This window comes from Mobula hypostoma, chromosome 14 (genome assembly GCF_963921235.1).
Source record: "Mobula hypostoma chromosome 14, sMobHyp1.1, whole genome shotgun sequence".
Lineage (NCBI taxonomy): Eukaryota > Metazoa > Chordata > Chondrichthyes > Myliobatiformes > Myliobatidae > Mobula > Mobula hypostoma.
Genome location: NC_086110.1, coordinates 26884877 through 26905078, shown reverse-complemented (window position 1 = coordinate 26905078; position 20202 = coordinate 26884877).

Below are 20202 nucleotides of genomic sequence, written 5' to 3'. Positions count from 1 at the left end.
TGTTTCCTGTGGCAGAGAATTCCACAGATTCACCACTCTCTGTGTGAAGAAGTTTTTCCTAATCTCGGTCCTAAAAGGCTTCCCCTTTATCCTCAAACTGTGACCCCTTGTTCTGGACTTCCCCAACATCGGGAACAATCTTCCTGCATCTAGCCTATCCAATCCCTTTAGGATTTTATACATTTCAATCAGATCCCCCCTCAATCTTCTAAATTCCAACGAGTACAAGCCCAGTTCATCCAGTCTTTCTTCATATGAAAGTCCTGCCATCCCAGGACTCAATCTGGTGAACTTAGCCAGAGAAGAGTACATTTGTGGAATGCTGTGCCACAGACTGCGATGGCGGCCAACTCCATGCATATATTTAAGGCTGAAGTTGATCATTTCCTGATTGGTCAGGGCAAGGGTCCCCAAATTTTTTTTGCACTGCGGACCGGTTTAATATTGACAATATTCTTGCGGACCGGCCGACCAGGGGGTGGGGGTGCTCAAGTAGGGTTGCCAACTTTCTCACTCCCAAATAAGGGACAAAAGTAACAGTCAAATACGAGACACTTGTGTTTACCCCAAGAAAGACTAACCTTGCGCAGGCACCTGTGTGCACATATGTGACGTGCGCATGCGTGTACGTGCCGGGTTTTTTTCTACAAATCGGTTTTGGCTTAATCTTCCCGATTCTGTTAAGTGAAACTACAATGTGCATACATTATTTCTACTTTATATAAGCTGTGTATTTATCATATAATTCCTGCTTTTACTATATGTTAGTGTTATTTTAGGTTTTATGTGTTATTTGGTATGATTTGGTAGGTTATTTTTTGGGTCTGGGAATGCTCAAAAATGTATCCCATATAAATTAATGGTAGTTGCTTCTTCGCTTTTCGCCATTTCAGCTTACGAACAGTTTCATAGGAACGCTCTACCTTAGCGGGGGAAATACAGGACAAGGGCGATCCCATATGGGACAAACCAATTTAGCCCAATATACGGGATGTCCCGGCTAATACAGGACAGTTAGCAACACTATGTTCAAGTTCAACAGTGCGTGACAGGGAATGAGGAAAGGTGTAGCTGTCTCATATTGTTTCCTCGCGGCCCGGTAGCACATGCTTTGCGGCCCAGTACCAGTCCGCGGCCCAGTGGCTGGGGACCACTGATAAGGCGAGAAGACGGATTTATGGGGGTTGAGTGGGATCTGGGATCAGCCATGATGGAATGGTGGAGCAGACTCAGTGGGCTGCATGGCCTAATTCTGCTTCTATGTCTTATAGTCTTATGGACTCTTGTGAGCTACCCAGCACAATATATGTTGATTTGATTTGATGCAAATAACATACTTCACTGTATGTTTTAATGTACATCTGACTAATAAAGCTAATATTACAAAAATCTTACGTTTTCATTTAATTGTCTTTATCTCCAAAATAGTTGACTGTCAGAAATTTGTAACTGACACTGAACTGCAGAGTGTTTTCATGCTCTCAGTCTAAATATATTAGAGCTGAGGGAAGAGTGTCTGGAAATGCATACAAATCAGCTCACAGATAAAATATTTCAGATAATTTTATCATTAAAAACCATGTAATTGTCACCATCTTGCCTATTATTCTTCACACTGCCTCGACACATAATGTCCAATACCAATAAAATGAAGCCTCTTCAGTGATGATACTGTCCATTAACTAGTGATACTTTTAACCATTCATTTATAGTTTAGTTTACAGGTAGAACCTCTCTCAAGAGTGAAATTCTATGCAAGATGTAAATAATATACCTTGGTACACCAAAATAAATATTTTTCGTCCAGTGTATCTGATTGTCTGTATACGCCTGTAAATGAAAACCAGCATAGACGCCTAGTGTAGATAATGGACAGCCTTCATACAATGCTATCGATAACTGCATCCTCCAAATTTTCATTTTCATTGTAACATTCAAAATGATTGCCCATACCTTCAGAATTCTTAATAGTTCCTAACTTGTTGAAATAATAGAATCATTTCATTTTCACTCCCAGCCATTATGGGCATCTCTAAGCCTGAATGCTTGAAACTGCAGTGAGCAAAGCAGTTCTGAATTGTCTTACTTATTACCTCTCAGTGACAAAAATCACTGTGTTTTGAACACGTGCACGTGCAACTGATGCTATTTAAATACTGTTCATTCTAAGTACGGTGTAATGTCTAATGGCCACATAAGTAAATGCATCTAACTGTAGTTAGAAAGTGTTCAGCAACATTTCTTGCCCCAATTAAGTGGCATAGTGTCCCAAAGAAACAAAAGGAATCCTGGGCATTTTCTTGATTCATTTTTGCTCTTTAAGTGTTGTCCCAAATAAGCAGCTGCCCTGATTAACCAATGGTACAATTAACTATAATCAAATATTTCATTTCCCTACACCTATCTTCTGCAAAAACCTATCCACTTTGATTAACAGATATGATGATGAGAGGCATTGATCATGTGGATAGTCAGAGGCTTTTTCCCAGGGCTGAAATGGTTGCCACAAGAGGACACAGGTTTAAGGTGCTGGGGAGTAGGTACAGAGGAGATGTCAGGGGTAAGTGTTTTACGCAGAGAGTGGTGAGTGCGTGGAATGGGCTGCCAGCAATGGTGGTGCAGGCAGATACGACAGGGTCTTTTAAGAGACTTTTGGATAGATACATGGAGCTTAGAAAAATAGCTGGCTATGGGTAAGCCTAGTAATTCCAAAGGTAGGGACATGTTCCGCACAACTTTGAGGGCCAAAGGGCCTGTATTGTGCTGTAGGTTTTCTATGTTTCTATATCAGCATGTGATTTTTCCAATTCTTCAATTATTTTATGTTTTTGCTTTACCTTATAGTTAATGGCATAATTCAATAGCCTAAGTGATCATGCAACAATGAATCATGCGGAAAATGCCATATTAATATTTCTGTGATAGCACTGGGATTGCAACATAGGTACTGCAGAAACAGTTCAATGGTCAACAAAAGAACCATTTCACTCAATGTATTTCATTCCACTGACTTGCATGCTGTATTATGCCAACTATTATACCAATAAATTACAATTATACTGACACTGTGATTCTACATTTATGCATAAATTAAACATGTTTTTACATTTAATGAGATCTGACACAAAAAACTACTCATCAAACCAAGTATTTTTGAGGATAGCATTTAAAAGGTTTCAACAAAGAAACACAGGAATCAAAACCAACTAAATTTAAGAAAAGTGTTTTACAATCTATAATTTAAAAAACTGACAGGTCTTAAATTTTACTGCTGCCAACCACAAATATGAAGAATAACATTATAGTTTATAACAGTTGTTTAGTATTTAAGCTAATAAAAGGGAACTAGAAATTAATAATTCTATCTTAGAAAAGCTAACCATCTTGACGTAGATCCAGAAGTTAGTGTAACTGGATGGAAAGGAATTGGGGTACAAGTTTCCATGTTTAATAAATACAAATGTATTACAAATGAAATTGTTTTATTATGATTTTTCAATGTAAAGATGGCATTTTATCCCATAATATTTCTCATTCTGGATTAAGATTCGAACTGTAGCATCAGTTAGCAACAAAAAGAGAAACTGTGATCTCTGAACCAGGCACTGATGCTTTGAGACTTAAGACCAACGATATACAATGGTACTTACTGTGGAGCATTTTGTATAGTGGGAAGGTTAATTCAAATTACACTGACAAGACTGCTTAGGTATCCAAGTTCAAATCAAAAAGCACTTGCAAACACAGAAACTCTCAAATAAAAAAAAGCAGAAAATGGTGCAAACAATCAATCAGTATAAATGAAATAGTAGAATTAATTTTTCAATTGGAAGACCCTATGAGAATTAGGAATGAGAAAATTCAGGATAACAATGTTTTCTCCCCTCTTTCTTAGTTCTAATGAAGGGTCTTTGACCTGACTCTCTATTTCTCTCATCTCCTGATTTGCTGAGTATTTACCAGCATTTCTCTTTAAATTTTGCTTAAGTACCCATTTCAGGCGTGCATGGCATAACAGTTATTTCAAAGGGATTAGTGTTCCCCTCAAATAACCCTCTACTGTGCCAATATCTTGATGAAGAATTATTGACTTGAAATGACGACCCTGATTCTCTTTCAATACATGTTGTTTAACTTGCTGAGTATTTCGACTATCTTGTTTTTATTTCAGATTTCCAGCACTGCAGTTTTCTTTGCCTTTTAATATTGATACATCATTATGTTATCTTTGTTTCTTTGTTTTCATTTTGAATGTGGAGAGAATTAGTCCTATCGTGGGGCAAGTCTAGCACAATCTGAGGCTGTACCCTCAAGCAAGGACCTTTATAACACGATGAGGAGGAATTTCAGAAGATGGTGAATCTGTGGAATTCATTGCCACAGATGGCTGAGAAGGCCAAGTCATTGGGTATATTTAAAGCAGAGGTTGATAGGTACTTGATTAGTATGGGTGTCAAAGGTTACAGGGAGAAGACTGGAAAATGTGGTTGACAGAGATAATAAGTCAATCGTGATGAAATGGTGGAGCAGACTCGATTGGCTGAATGAGCTAATTTTCCTCCTACATCTAATGGTCTTATTTTCTCCTAAATGCAGCATTTTACATTTATTTACAGCAGTACCACTTTTGGAAAACAAGATTCCTAAGTTACAGACCAAGTACCAAAGACTTGGTAGCCCCGTGGAAGGGGTAAGAGAATGGGTAACAGGTAAAAGCAGAACAGTCGACCTTCACTAATCCGACTACCTGTAATCCGGTTCCTTTGATAATCCGGCACTGATTATGCTTAATGTGATCCTTCTGTAATTCGGCATTTTCACTAATCTGGCACTCCTCAGGTCCCAATGGTGCCGGATTAGTGAAGGTCAACCTGTAATGAGAAAATCCATGAGCTAGGAAGAGAAGGATGGAATGAAAGTATGAAGGAAGCAGGTAAAGACACAATGAGCTTCAATAAACTACCTGCACATACTGATGACCTATATGGCTAGTGAAAGATTATGTTTTGTCTTGTATTCCTCACAGCTGTTTATCATCTTCTATGCAATTGGAAGAGTGCTTCAATGGCAGGTATAACCTGATGCAGGCAAATTCCAAATGGAAACTTCAGATTTCCACCATATATACATAAATATCTGCTGTCAGGACAGCTAGCACTTTGATCCTGAAATCTACTTGCAGACAAAAGTCATTGATTTACGAAGTGGGAGGGGTCGCTTAGAAGAAGGAAATTTTGCCCAAATATTGACAAAGAACTCATATCTCTAAGTCAGATATTCTAGTTTTAAGGCACCGTCTCAGACATGAAAACGTAATCAAGATTGTGCAGTACTAAAAGTGTAATGTACTACCAAGAGTGTTATCTTTGGAATAACATTAACGCTTGTTACAGTAATTGTTTACAGGTGTCCCCCGCTTTTCAAACATTCGCTTTACGAAACCTCACTGTTACGAAAGACCTACATTAGTTACCTGTTTTCGCTAACAGAAGGTGCTTTCACTGTTACGAAAAAAGGCAGCGCGCGCCCCGAGCAGCCGGTCTCCCCCGGATTTGGAACTGCATTCTAGCTGGCATTGCTTAAACACGTGCCTGTGAGCATCCGTTAGCAAGATGAGTTCTAAGGTATCAGAAAAGCCTGAAAGAGCTCGTAAGGGTGTTACACTTAGCGTAAAAGTAGACATAATTAAGCATTTCGATCGTGGTGAACGAAGTAAGGACAAGCAACATACATCAAAGTTGCTGGTGAACGCAGCAGGCCAGGCAGCATCTATAGGAAGAGGCGCAGTCGACGTTTCAGGCCGAGACCCTTCATCACTGCAATGATAAAGTACGACTTTAATTTTGAAAGGGTACGTCAGTTTAGGGCATATTTGCAGGATGGTTTGAGTGCTTACAAAGAACTGTGTGATCTAAAAATGCGCGAGGCTAAGCAGTCAAGCAAGCCTTCCACATCAGCCACAGCAGACGACGAACCTCGAACTTCGACATTGAGGCAGGCAGACATAGAAGAAGATGACCTGCCTGCCCTGATGGAAACAGACGACAAGATGACACCCCGGTGTCCCACCATCCCAACCCCTGGGCCACGGACAGATACCGATCTGCGAAGAATGCAGCGGTAGCTGGGACGCACCCAGCACATCTTTAAGGAAGAAAGCCAAAATAAACAAGCTAATTAATTAGGTGCCGCCCGGCACGTAAATGTCGGCCCAGATCAGAGGCGATTGCCAATTGCGTCGCCTCTGATCTGGGCCGACATTTACGTGCTGGGCGGCACCTAATTAATTAGCTTGTTTGTTTTGGCCTTTTTCTTAAAGATGTGCTGGGTACATCCCAGTTACCGCTGCACCACTGCATGCTTCGCGCATCGGTATCGGTTTGCTGTCCGGAGGGTGGGGGCCACTGCACCAACCCAACCTCCGACTACTCAGCCTAACACACCATCATCAGTGTGCTCAGTGCTGTCCCAATTCCGGTAAGTGATACTACACTGTACATACATTATTTCTGTGTATTTTTGGGTGTTATTTGGTATGATTTGGCAGCTTCATAGCTTAAAGGTTACTGGAGTGCACTTGCGCCGTGTTTCTGCCGAGAGCACTTGCGTCAGATTTTCACTACAGAGAACAGTGAGGTAATTATTGTGGAAAAGTATTTCTACTTTATATAGGCTGTGTATTCATCATATCATTCCTGATTTTACTATATGTTACTATTATTTTAGGTTTTATGTGTTATTTGGCATGATTTGGTAGGTTATTTTTGGGTCTGTGAACGCTCACAAATTTTTCCCATATAAATTAATGGTAATTGCTTCTTTGCTTTATGACATTCCGGCATACGAACCGTTTCATAGGAACGCTCTACCTTCGGATGGCGGGGGAAATCTGTATTATCTAAAAGCCCTATTAAAGAACTTTCATTGTTAACATTAGTTCCTCATAGAACATCAAGAAAAGTAGATTACCTGGTTATTTACTCAATTGATTCTGTTAGTTTCTTATTGAGGCTAAATTAGTTCTGTGGTTACCTAAGCTGTAGTGACAGTGATTTTACAAAATCAACTTCAAAGCTTGCTGTGCTATTGAATACCCTGAGAATGAAAAATGCAGTTTGCAATGGAGAGTTCTTCCTATAAAATAAATCTGAGTTTTTTTTAAAGCACCTAGAGAGCTGGATGATAATATTGAATCTTAGGACTTGTCTTTAAATCTATAATATGATTACAAAAGAAAAGTAAAGGAAAAACAGTTAAATAATCAAATAAAAAACAATCAGGCAAAAAAATTATTTGTTGAGTGACCATTATATTACACAAGGTAAAGTTATTCATTCAGAAAGACAGAAATTGCTGAGCATTAACAACAAGAAACATGAAAATTAATTCTCCTATAGGTACAAAACTTCCAGTTACTTATACAAACACACAGTATAACTAATTTCATTAAGTTTCCAGGAGAAATATTATTGTTGAAAAATACTGAGGTAAGTCAAAATAAAGCTGGGAGCTTTCACTCATTGTGGTGTAGCTTACTGGAAATTGCAGACATTTTTCATTTAATATGCAAAAAAATGCTTTACTATTAAAACAAATGTATTTCCTATTTAAGAAAACAACAGCACAATGAAGATTACAAGAAATCAGAAATTGTAAAGAAATACAAAATTGTTTATCAAATTCTTCATTATTAAAACCCACTCAGGCTGGAACACAATCCAAAGGTGGTACAGATACCAAATTAAGCACTATATATTTTTTACTACACTGCAGGAAATAGATATGATACACGGTTAGTAGATTATAACTCCAAAGATCTGCAGGCTGCAAGTCAGTATTGTTATGCTGACAATATACATTGCAATAATTTGCAGGCTTTCTAACATGGGCCAGCAGATGCCAATGGCACCATAAGGTGCAACTGTGACACTTGCTGCCCTATCAGCCAGAAAATATGGTGCCTGTGTGATGTTAAAAGTTAGATTTGCCTAGACAACCTTCATATCCTATCAAGACCACTACACCCTTCTTTCTTAGGAAGGGAAATTTTTAAAATAAATTATAGGTAGAGCATAGGCATAGCAAAATACAGATGGTCAACTAGGATATAATGAAATAATACAAGCAAGACAGCTTTCTTTCTGGAAAGGAAATTCAGTGTAAGGCAAGCAAATTTACTCATATTTAAAGTAGCTCATTCGCAAAATACAAGTGAAAGAAACAGTAAGAAAAGACACTATAAATATGTGATTTATAGTCTAAATCTACAACACATGAACCACAATATGTGAAAAGTAACAACTGATCAGTATGTTAACTAGTGTCTTGCATACAAATAACCACAGATAACAGTGAATTTTACATCAGTCATTGTCTATCACATACCTTTTCTGCCTTTGTGATCACACTGGCTGGTGTGCAGTTGCTTCTGTCATCTTTTTCATCTTCAAGCATTACTTCCTGTTACTACTTGAATTGATGGGTCCAAAACTCACAATTCCAGTACATTTGCTGGATTTCCACCAGTGAAGATGATGTCAATAGATCCCTTTGAATCATCTCCAAAAGATGACAACAAATTTTCCACAGCTACAAAAGCAATATCCCAGTATGTTTTAGGATAACATATTTGGTTCTCTGGTTAAAAAAAGAAAACAAAAACATATTTTAAAAAATTATACAAACTGCCACATTTTAAATGAATGAATGTATGAATGAAATTTATTTCAGTCAGTACAAACATAACAAAAAGCATCATTTTCAACGATGATTTCCTAGGACAAAATTACAACAAAAAACATAGATATTCTTTAAAACAGACCGAAAGGGTATAGGCTGAAGCTACAGCTTATTATGCCTACACCTTACTTATACAACAACATATTTGGCGTCAATCATCATATCAAAACAAAAAATTTCATATTCTTATAACACAAAATCCATTTCCAAGTATCATTTACATTACTCCCATTCATTTTAAATCATGTATTTTATATTTGTTCATTGAATTATTTTAAAATAATTTTTTAAACTTGTTAAGTGTGGTGCATGTTTTTAAATTCTCACTACAACTGTTCCATAGATTCACCCCTCTGACTGAAATACAATGATTTTTTACATTTGTTCTTATCCTTTGTTTTTAAAATATACACGTTCCTCTCAAATCATGCTGCTTTTCTCTCATTTTAGACAACCTTTGGATACTTCGTGGTAGTTGTCCATTTTTTAATTTACACATAATTTGTACTATTTTAAAATCCATGAAATCTCTGAATTTTAAAGTGTTTAGTTGACTAAATAGTGGATTGCTTAGCTCATAATAACTTGTCTTATTTACAATGCATATGACTTTCTTTTGGAGTAGAAAAATTGAGTTTGTACTTGTTTTGTATATATTTCCCCATACCTCTACACAGTAAGTCATGTATGGGACTATAAGTGAACAGTATAATGTATACAAAGTTTCCTGATTTAAGAAATCTTGCACTTTGTGCAGTATTGCAATATATCTTGACATTTTTGCTTTGACATAACTTATATGTAGTTTCCAACTTAGTCATAGTCATACTTTATTGATCCCGGGGGAAATTGGTTTTTGTTACAGTTGCACCATAAATAATAAATAGTAATAAAACCATAAATAGTTAAATAGTAATATGTAAATTATGCCAGTAAATTATGAAATAAGTCCAGGACCAGCCTATTGGCTCAGGGTGTCTGACCCTCTGAGGGAGGAGTTGTACAGTTTGATGGCCACAGGCAGGAATGACTTCCTATGACGCTCTGAGCTGCATCTTGGTGGAATGAGTCTCTGGCTGAATGTACTCCTGTGCCCACCCAGTACATTATGTAGTGGGTGGGAGACATTGACCAAGATGGCATGCAACTTAGAGACAGCATCCTCTTTTCAGACACCACCGTGAGAGAGTCCAGTTCCATCCCCACAACATCACTGACCTTACGAATGAGTTTGTTGATTCTGTTGGTGTCTGCTACCCTCAGCCTGCTGCCCCAGCACACAACAGCAAACATGATAGCACTGGCCACCACAGACTCGTCGAACATCCTCAGCATCGTCCAGCAGATGTTAAAGGACCTCAGTCTCCTCAGGAAATAGAGATGGCTCTGACCCTTCTTGTAGACAGCCTCAGTTTTCCTTGACCAGTCCAGTTTATTGGCAATTCGTATCCCCAGGTATTTGTAATCCTCCACCATGTCCACACTGACCCCCTGGATGGAAATAGGGGTCGCCGGTACCTTAGCTCTCCTCAAGTCTACCACCAGCTCCTTAGTCTTTTTCATATTAAGCTGCAGATAATTCTGCTCACACAATGTGACAAAGTTTCCTACCGTAGCCCTGTACTCAGCCTCACCTCCCTTGCTGACGCATCCAACTATGGCAGAGTCATCCGAAAACTTCTGAAGATGACAAGACTTGTGCAGTAGTTGAAGTCCGAAGTGTAAATGGTGAAGAGAAAGGGAGACAAGACAGTCCCCTGTGGAGCCCCAGTGCTGCTGATCACTCTGAACTTAATTCATTATCTATTACCACTCCTAAAAATTTTGTTTCAAATACCTTATCAATTTCAACATCATTTATTCTAAAGTTTACTATATGAGTTTGGTACACAGTTTCCAAATGTTATGAATGTAATTTTACTTAGATTCAGTGATAATTTGTTAGTATCAAACCATTTCTTTATAGTTTTTCATTCTTTCTCCACTGTATCCAAAAGTTGTTTCAGATGTTCCCCACTGCAAAATATAGTTGTATCATCAGCAAATAATATACATTTTAATGTCTGAGAGACCATACATATATTGTTTATATTCAAAATGAACAGCAGTGAACCAAGCACTGAACATTATGGAACCCCACAGGTTACCCTCAAAAGTTCTGAATTTGAGCTGTTTATATGTACATACTGATACCTGTCTTTCAAATAACTACTTAACCAGTCATGTGCCACCCCCTCTAATACCATATCTTTCTAATTTTGTTAATAATAATTTATGATCAATGGTGTCAAATTTTAGATCAAGGAATATTCCGACTGTGTACTCATTTCTTTCTATAGCGTTTGATATTTCTTCTACAAAATCTATTAATGCTATCGTAGTGGTTCTGTTTCTTCTGAAACCATATTGCTGTTCACAGAGTATATTATGGTTTGTTCTGAAATCATTTAACCTTCTTACAAATATTTTTCCAATATTTTGGAAAACTGTGAGAGCAAAGAAACTGGTCTATAATTTGAAAATGCATGCTTATTCTTCAGCTTTGTATATTGGAATGACCCTGGCTATTTAGCTGTATTTTTTTTTCAGATTTGGTTTATTGTAGTGTCTATGTTGTTTATAGCATTCAACAATCCAATTTGTTCATTTATCTAGTTTTTTAAATTTTCAGATCTACTCACATTGTATCTTCTCAATTAAATTACATTTTCTTAACATTGCACTATTCTAGTTAAGTAATCTTAAAGTACATATCCTAAAAGAAAGCCCGAGTGTTTTAGAAATGCTGCACAATAAGTAATCTGCAGAAATTATATTAATTTTTGGAATTTAAAATTTCCAGAGAGAAATTTCATTACAGGTGTCCCCCGCTTTTCGAATGTTCGCTTTACGAAACCTCACTGTTACGAAAGACCTACATTAGTTCCCTGTTTTCGCTAACAGAAGGTATTTTCACTGTTACGAAAAAGAGCAGCGCGCAATTAAAAAGCAGCCGCTCTCCCCCGGATTCGGAACGGCGTTCTCGCCGGCATTGCTTAAACACGTGCCTGTGAGCAGTCCTTTGCAAGATGAGGTCCAAGGTATCAGAAAAGCCTGAAGGAGCTTGTAAGGGTGTTACACTTAACGTAAAACTAGACATAATTAGGCATTTTGATCATGGTGAACGAAGTAAGGACAAAGTGAGTTTGGCTTGTGGAAGTTGACGAAGATGATGTTGAAGAGGTTTTGGCATCCCATGACCAAGAACTGATAGATGAAGAGCTGATGCAATTGGAAGAGGAAAGAATAACAATCAAAACCGCATGCAGTAGTGAACGGGCCGCGGACAGATACCGATTCGCGGAGAATGCAGCAGTAGCCGGATCGCGCACAGTACATCCGCAGTTGCTTCTGATCTGGGCTGACATTTACGTGCCGGGCGGCACCTAATTAATTAGCTTGTTTATTTCGGCTTTTTTCTTAAAGAAGTGCTGTGTGCCTCCCGGCTACAGCTGTACCCCTGCATGCTTCGCGGATTGGTATCGGTCGGCAGCCCGGAGGGTGGGGGCCACTGCACCACCCAAACTCCGACGACTCAGCCTAACACACCATCATCAGTGTGCTCAGCGCTGTCCCAGTTCCGGTAGGTGATACTACACTGTACATATATTATTTCTACTTTATATCGGCTGTGTATTTTTATGTGTTATTTGGTATGATTTGGCAGATTCAAGCTTAAAGGTTACTGGAGAGTGTTTTTGCCAACAGCGCTTGAGTGAGATTTTCTGCCGACGGCGCTTGCACTGTGTTTTTGCTGAGAGCGCTTGCGTGAGATTTTCGCTACGATGGATAGTGCGGCAATGATTGTGGAAAAGTATTTCTACTTTATATAGGTTGTGAATTTATCATATCATTCCTGCTTTTACTATATGTTACTGTTATTTTAGGTTTTATGTGTTATTTGGCATGATTTTGTAGGTTATTTTTGGGTCTGCAAACGCTCAAAAATTTTTCCCATATAAATAAATGGTAATTGCTTCTTCACTTTACGACATTCCGGCTTACGAACAGTTTCATAGGAACGCTCTACCTTCGGATGGCAGGGGAAACCTGTATTCTTAAAATTTATGAATGTGGATTCTACTGAATTAATTGCTTCCAAACCATCGAGAAAAAGATTTAAATAAACCGTACAGAAAACCACACAAAGTGCAAACGTTTGTAATAATAAACAAATAACAACTTTTTTAATGGAGTGTTAATCATCATTCATCTTACTAGTCTTCAAAAAGGGAAACATTGTGTCATTATCTTTCAGTAAATGACTTCAAGGATTGAAATTTTAACTAGCTACTCAGAAATTGCCTTCAACCTAACCTTGTTTAATTTTAAATATAGAGAGAATTATAATTTGGATAATGTGAACAATCCTATAGGAGATTAAAAGATAAGATCATTTCTAAGATGCATTAGAAAGTTGCAGAAAAGGGTAAAGCAAAAATGTAAGAGAATGGAATACTGGAGAGATTAAACAAATCAAGAGATGTTTGTGCAAAGCAACAGCAATTGCATTTAGCATGTAAACTTCAATAAGTTGAGAAAAACTATAAGTGTTTACCTGTTTTTAAGTTGAGTCAGTACTCTAGCTCTCTGTAAAGCCATCACGTCTTGCTGAATTCATAAATTACATTTTGTCTCATGGATTATACAAGAGCTTGTAATACTCCGACGTTTCAAAGGTTCAAAAGTACATTTAATGTCAGAGAAATGTATACAATATACATCCTGAAATGCTTTTTCTTCACAACCATCCATGAAAACAGAGGAGTGCCCCCAAAGAATGAACAACAGTTAAATATTAGAACCCCAAAGTCACCCCCCAGCTCCCCTTCGTTCCTCATGTAAGCGGCAGCAAGCAACAATCCCCCTCCCCCGCTGGCAAAAAAAAGCATCGGCACCCTCTACTGAGCTCTCAAGCGTGAGCAAGACAACAGCGATGACACAGACTTGTAGTACTCCAAAGACTACATTGTTCACCCAGCATTCAACATACCACAGGATCTCTCTCTCCCTAACAAGGGAGAAAGAGATGTCTCCGTTTCACAGCGAGAGGGGAGACATAAACAACTTGCTGGTTTATGATGTTAAAGGTCCGTTGCATCACTTTTTCTGAAGCTCTGTGCCTGAGGATCTCAGGTCGCTGGCCACACAACCTTAGATCTTCTATCTCCCATGACACAACAGTCTTCTGCTCAGACACCGACCTCCGATCCCCCCCACCCCCCACCGTCTCCAGAGCCACGAAAACCCGGTCCTCTGAAGGCGAGCAGAGCTCTTAGGTCAAGCCTTAGGCGTGCCGAACAATGACCAGTTATGAAACCCGAGAGTGGGTTCCATTCCCACAAAGAACTGTAGTCAGCGTGTAACTCCAGTTCACCATATATAAAGGAAAATGCCATTTTTGTGTTTCAAACACCTTTATTTCAATTTCATTCCCTCTTTAACTCACAGCCTTTTAAAAGCTGGTTCTATCAGCCAATTATTATTTCCAGAATTCATAGCAAGCCTCCATTCGGAAAAGCAGCAAAGAAATAAAATGGTCTAAATTAGCAGACACCTTACAACTGCTATTAGTTATTTCTTTCTATTTGACATCAAAATGAAGATATTATACATTCTTTCATGTCACTTCTGTAGGTTCATCTATGTCACCAGTTAGTAAGCAAATAACAAAGACAGAGCTCAAATACCCTAACACGGAAAATGACCAAATGACATTGGTTGATGGCATAGCATTTTCTTTCTCTCATTTTGTATCGGATCTAGGCCGTACCCTCCAAATATCTGGACCTGCCTCTCGGTTTTTTTGCACTACCTTACTTTCCCTTTTCTATTTTCTATTTATGATTAACAATTTAAATTTTTAATATTTACTATCGATTTGTACTCCAGGGAGCGCAAAGCGCAGAATCAAATATCGCTATGATGATTGTACGCTCTAGTATCAATTGTTTGGCGACAATAAAGTAAAGTACCTCACTATAAAAAAGGGACTCAGCTGAAGCAGGTCACCAGAATTTCCCTATCAGTCATCTGGGAAAAAACATAAGCATGAAAAGTTTTAAAAATTTTGATATTTTGTGCCAGCTTCTCCCTTCATTTATTTGTTTACCTGAAGTACCTTGACATGTTGGCTGGTATTTTTGAGCAAACAACTATAATGGGCAATGCTATATCTCAAACCATTTTTTCACCCAACCCATAAGTTCCAGACTGAACAACAAACCTTGGTAAAGCCTAGAGGCTCACTCAACCAAAGGTCCCACACTGCACACCCAGACAGTTGCAGAGCTCAAACACTGAGTAACAACAAAGGCCAGGAGATTTCACCTCCCAGAGATGCTGGGACAGATCAGTTTCAGCAGCAAGGAGGCAGTAGGAAGCTTGCTGGCTGATCTACCAGCAATCTACAAGATTCAAGATTGTTTAATGTCATTTCCAGTACACAAACGTAAAGGAGAATGAAATAATTGTTACTCCAGATCTAATGCAGCACAAAAAAACACAAGATAAAGAACACAATAAGTATAACTATGTAAGATAGCTGACATACACAGATTGATTGTATGCCCATAAAGTAGTGCTAGGCACAGGAGGGTCTGAACATAAGGTGACTGACAAGAAATTATAAAGTGATGGTAGTTATGAGTGTAGAAGAGTGGGTTAGTGGGTGGAGGTGATGATCAGCTTCCTGCTTAGTTTTTGAGTCTGGTGGCTCTGGCATGGATGCTACGTAGTCTAAACACAAAATACTCTGCAGATGCTGGGGTCAAAGCAACACTCACAACACGCTGCTGAGTTCCTCCAGCGTGTTGTGAATGCTACGTAGTCTTCTCCCTGAAGGAAGTGGGAAGACGAACAGACAGTCCATGAGCAGGGTGGTTGGGATCCTTCATGATGTTACTGACCCTTTCCAGCATCCTTTTGTATATATGTCCTTGATGGTGGGTAGGCTGCTGCCAGTGATGCTTTGGGTAGCTTTGACTACCCATTGTAGAGCCTTCCTGTCCGCCACAGTGCAATTTCTGTACCATGCAGTGATGCTGTATGTTAGGATGCTCTCTAATGCACATCTGTAGAATGACCCGAGTATGCATGGGCTAAACTGCCAAGATGATTTGTTTCCAACCAAAAACAAATACAAATCCCAGAGTATAGCTGGATGCCCTGAAGGAGGCAATCAGTTCAACTTGAGCCTGCTTCGGGCCTGTTAATGTCTCCATGAATAGTGGTAGGCTCATAGACACTATGGTTTTTGAAAACTTGCAGAAACTTTTTCACTAAAGCAAGTCCGGACTGACTGAGGGAGCAGCACCTCCAACACCATCACACTGAGCACGGGGGCCCCCCAGGGCTGTGTGCTCAGTCCACTGCTGTTCACTCTGCTGACCCACGACTGTGCAGCAATACACAGCTTGAATCACATCATCAAGTTTGCCGATGACACGACCGTGGTGGGTCTCATCAGCAAGAACAATGAGACAGCATACAGAGGGGAGGTGCAGCAGCCAACAACCTGTCTCTGAATGTGAACAAAACAAAAGAGATGGTTGTTGACTTTAGGAGACCACGGAGCGACCACTCACTGCTGAACACTGACGGCTCCTCTGTTGAGATCATTAAGAGCACCAAATTTCTTGGTGTTCACCTGGCGGAGAATCTCATCTGGTCCCTCAACATCAGCTTCATAGCCAAGAAAGCCCAGCAGCGTCTCTACTTGCTGCGAAGGCTGAGAAAAGTCCATCTCCCACCCCCATCCTCACTACATTCTTCAGAGGATGCATCGAGAGCATCCTGAGCAGCTGCATCACTGCCTCATTCAGGAATTGCACCGTCTCGGATCGCAAGACCCTGCAGCGGATAGTGAGATCAGCTGAGAAGATCATCGGGGTCTCTCTTCCCGCTATTACAGACATTTACATCACACGCTGCAACTGCAAAACTAACAGTATTGTGAAGGGCCCCACGCACCCCTCACACAAACTCTTCTCTCTCCTGCCATCTGGCAAAAGGTACCGAAGCATTCGGATTCTCACGATCAGACTGTGCAACAGTTACTTCCCCCAAGCCATCAGACTCAGAGTCTAGACTGAAATCTACATAATTTATTATTATATTGTAATTTGTCCTCTACTGTGCCTATTGTCTTGTTTATTAATTATTATACTGCCCTGCACTGCTTTGTGCACTTTATGTAGTCCTGTGCAGGTCTGTAGTCTAGTGCAGTTTTTATGTTGTTTTACGTAGTCTAGTGTAGCCTTGTGCTGTCTTACATAGTCTAGTGTAGTTTTGTGTTGTTTCATGTAGCACTAGGGTCCTGGAGGAACATTGTTTCGTTTTTACTGCATACTGTATCAGCAGCTTATGGTCAAAATGACAATAAACTTGACTTGACTTGACTTAACAGCATCCAGTCTGATTGAATTGGTGTCATAGAATCACTGAGGTGCTTCTCTCCTCCTACCTTTCTGGTGGACTTGAAAAAAATAATGTCATTATCCTACCACTGTTTTGTGTCATCTAAACACATCACACAATCCACTTCCAAACAGGTCAGTATTGAAGACCGCACGTACACCAATCACTCAGTGAAACCAAGATTACTGTCTCCAGCTCCAACTCAAAAAGTTCAGACACAAGAGAGACAGTTGATGCTCGAAATCTGAAGTAACACACACAAAATGCTGGACTCAACATGTCAGCCAGTACCTATAGAGGGAAATGAACAATCAACGTTTTGGGCTGAGGAGCAATCAACATTTCAGGACTGGAAAGGGAGAGAAGTCAGAGTCAGAATAAAAGGGAAGGGGGAGAGTGAGAAAAATGAGTTGCAGGCGATAGCTGAGTCCAGGTAACTGGGGCAGGAAAGGAGGAGGGTAGGGAAGGGAGTTTAAAAGGGAATGATGTGAGAAGCTGGAAGAGATAAAGTTTTGAAGAAGTAGAACTCTGATAGGAGAGGAAACCATGGAATAAAGGGAAGGAGGTAGGGAACAAGAAGGAGGAAGGTGTGGATGATAGACAGGTCGCAAGAGCAGGGGAGAGGAAAGATAAAGGGTAATGGGGCCATAGGGATAAGGGAAAACAGGGGTGAGAGTTCATAGAAAACTGTGGGGAGTGGTTACCATAAGTTAGAGAAATCAATGTTGATGCCATCAGGTTGGAAACTACAAAGATGGAATATGAGGTGTTGCTCCTCCAGCCTGTATCTGGCCTCAACATGACAGTAGAGGCGATCATAGACAGACTTGTCATTTTGGGAATGGGAAGTGGAATTTATATGGCTAGCAGCTAGGAGGTCATGGTAGTTCAAAAATGTTGTGTCTGTGCCCAACTACATATCAATTAAATAAATACACGCACAGAGGAGATGGCTTTAACTGGTGTATTCAAATTGCAGTGAGAAAGAAAGAGAAATAAACATTCAATTTCCCTTTCATAAACCCATGAACAGAGTTCCAATACACAAAAAGTCAGTTGTCCACCTTGTGCTGTAGAGAAATGTCCTCCTTGTCCATCGTTTTAATGGACTTGTTGAAGGTTTGAATAAACCTTTCAGCTAACCCATTCATTGCTGGTTGGTGAGGAACTGACTTGAAATGTCTGATGCCATTTTTCTTCATGAACAAGCATGTTCTCCTGACATGTATTGTGGCCCATTGTCACTCACAATTTGTTCAGGTAAGCCAGTTCTGGTGAAGATAATTCTCAGAGTGGTATGACCGCCCGCCACTTTGAATGAGCATGTACAGCAGACAGAAACATGGAGTCCATGAGTGACCCAGCAAAGTCAACATGTACTCTTTGCCATGGTGATGACAACCACTCCCACTGGTGTAACAGTGCCACTTTGAAATTCTTGGCATCCTGAACAGCTTTTGGCCAAGTCTTTCATCTGTTTATCTATTCCCTTCTCAAAAACCTTCTGATTAGCATGAAGCATCTGTGATAGTCTTTGGTTAGTGCTGCCATTTGGGCTGCAGTTGCCTGTTGATACCACACTGAGAGCTTTATGAGTGGCAGTCCAGTTGGATTTTTCCTCAACCATTCAAGTTCAAAAAGTGCTAGCCTTCCACTTTTCAATACATAAAGCTCTAACTGTTGTGCCTGGTCTCCATCTATCACCTTCACTTTCGGTTTGCCTTTGGGGGACACTTTTTCACTTGTGTAGGCCCTCTGCGTCATTGAGGTCTTCTCTCATGTTATCTTAGAAAACACTCTGTTATAGTCAGCCTCTGGAATTATGGACAAAGCTATCCCTGTAAGCAGCTCCATTTCAGTTTTACACCAGACACATCTATGGTGATCCAGATGATCTTGTGATCTGATATAGTTATAGTCTGCAGTTCTAAGCATGACCATTCAGCTTCGTCAGACTCTATGTTGTCTGATTCTGTTTTACATTTGGTAACTTTAAGCCTTTGCTTAGTTTTGTGTTTGAGACTTTTCACTTGGTCGAGCTTTTTGTCTGCCTTGCACGCTCTCTCTATGTGACCACCTCTGTGACACTTCCTGTATACTTTTTCTTTGCACCAAGTCATTTGCATCGTGAGAAGATTTGCCACATCGATAACATCTATGGCTTTTTGCACCATTCAGAGACATTTTGTGCATTTCACATTCTAACTTACTTTTCTGTAGTTCTACTACATCCTTTGCTGCAGTCTCCAACGATATTGCAATGGTCAATACCTGTTCTAAGGTTAGTTCTCTTTCGGACAATAGCCTCTTTTGAGTGCTTTGACTATGCATGCCACATGCAAGCCTTTCCCTTAATGCTTCATAAAATCCATCTCTAAAGTCACAGTACTAGGAAAGTTTGCTCAGTTCCACAATGTATTCAGAAAGGCTTTCATCTTTTGACTGATTCCTTTTGTAAAATCTAAGTCTCTCAGCCATTGTCAGCAGTTTAGGGCTCAAGTGATTTTGTAAAATTGTAACAATTTCATCAAACATCTTGCTTGCTGACTTATCAGGGGTTACTAGGTTGTATAACAGGCTGTACATCCTTGCATTCATTAAGCTAAGAAGCGTAGAGGCCTTTCTTTTGCTCTTCCAAGTTGTTTGCGTTACAATACAGTTCAACCCTCTCACACAGAGAGTGGTGAATCTGTGGAATTCTCTGCCACAGGAAACAGTTGAGGCCAGTTCATTGGCTATATTTAAGAGGGAGTTAGATATGGCCCTTGTGGCTACGGGGATCAGGGGGTATGGAGGGAAGGCTGGTGCAGGGTTCTGAGTTGGATGATCAGTCATGATCATAATAAATGGCGGTGCAGGCTTGAAGGGCCGAATGGCCTACTCCCGCACTTATTTTCTATGTTTTTATGTTTCTATATATGACTCCCAGACTTCATCAGCACTATCAAATTCGTCAACTTTCCCGACTGAAGCTATTGCCACATTATATTCATTTTAAATTCAGCA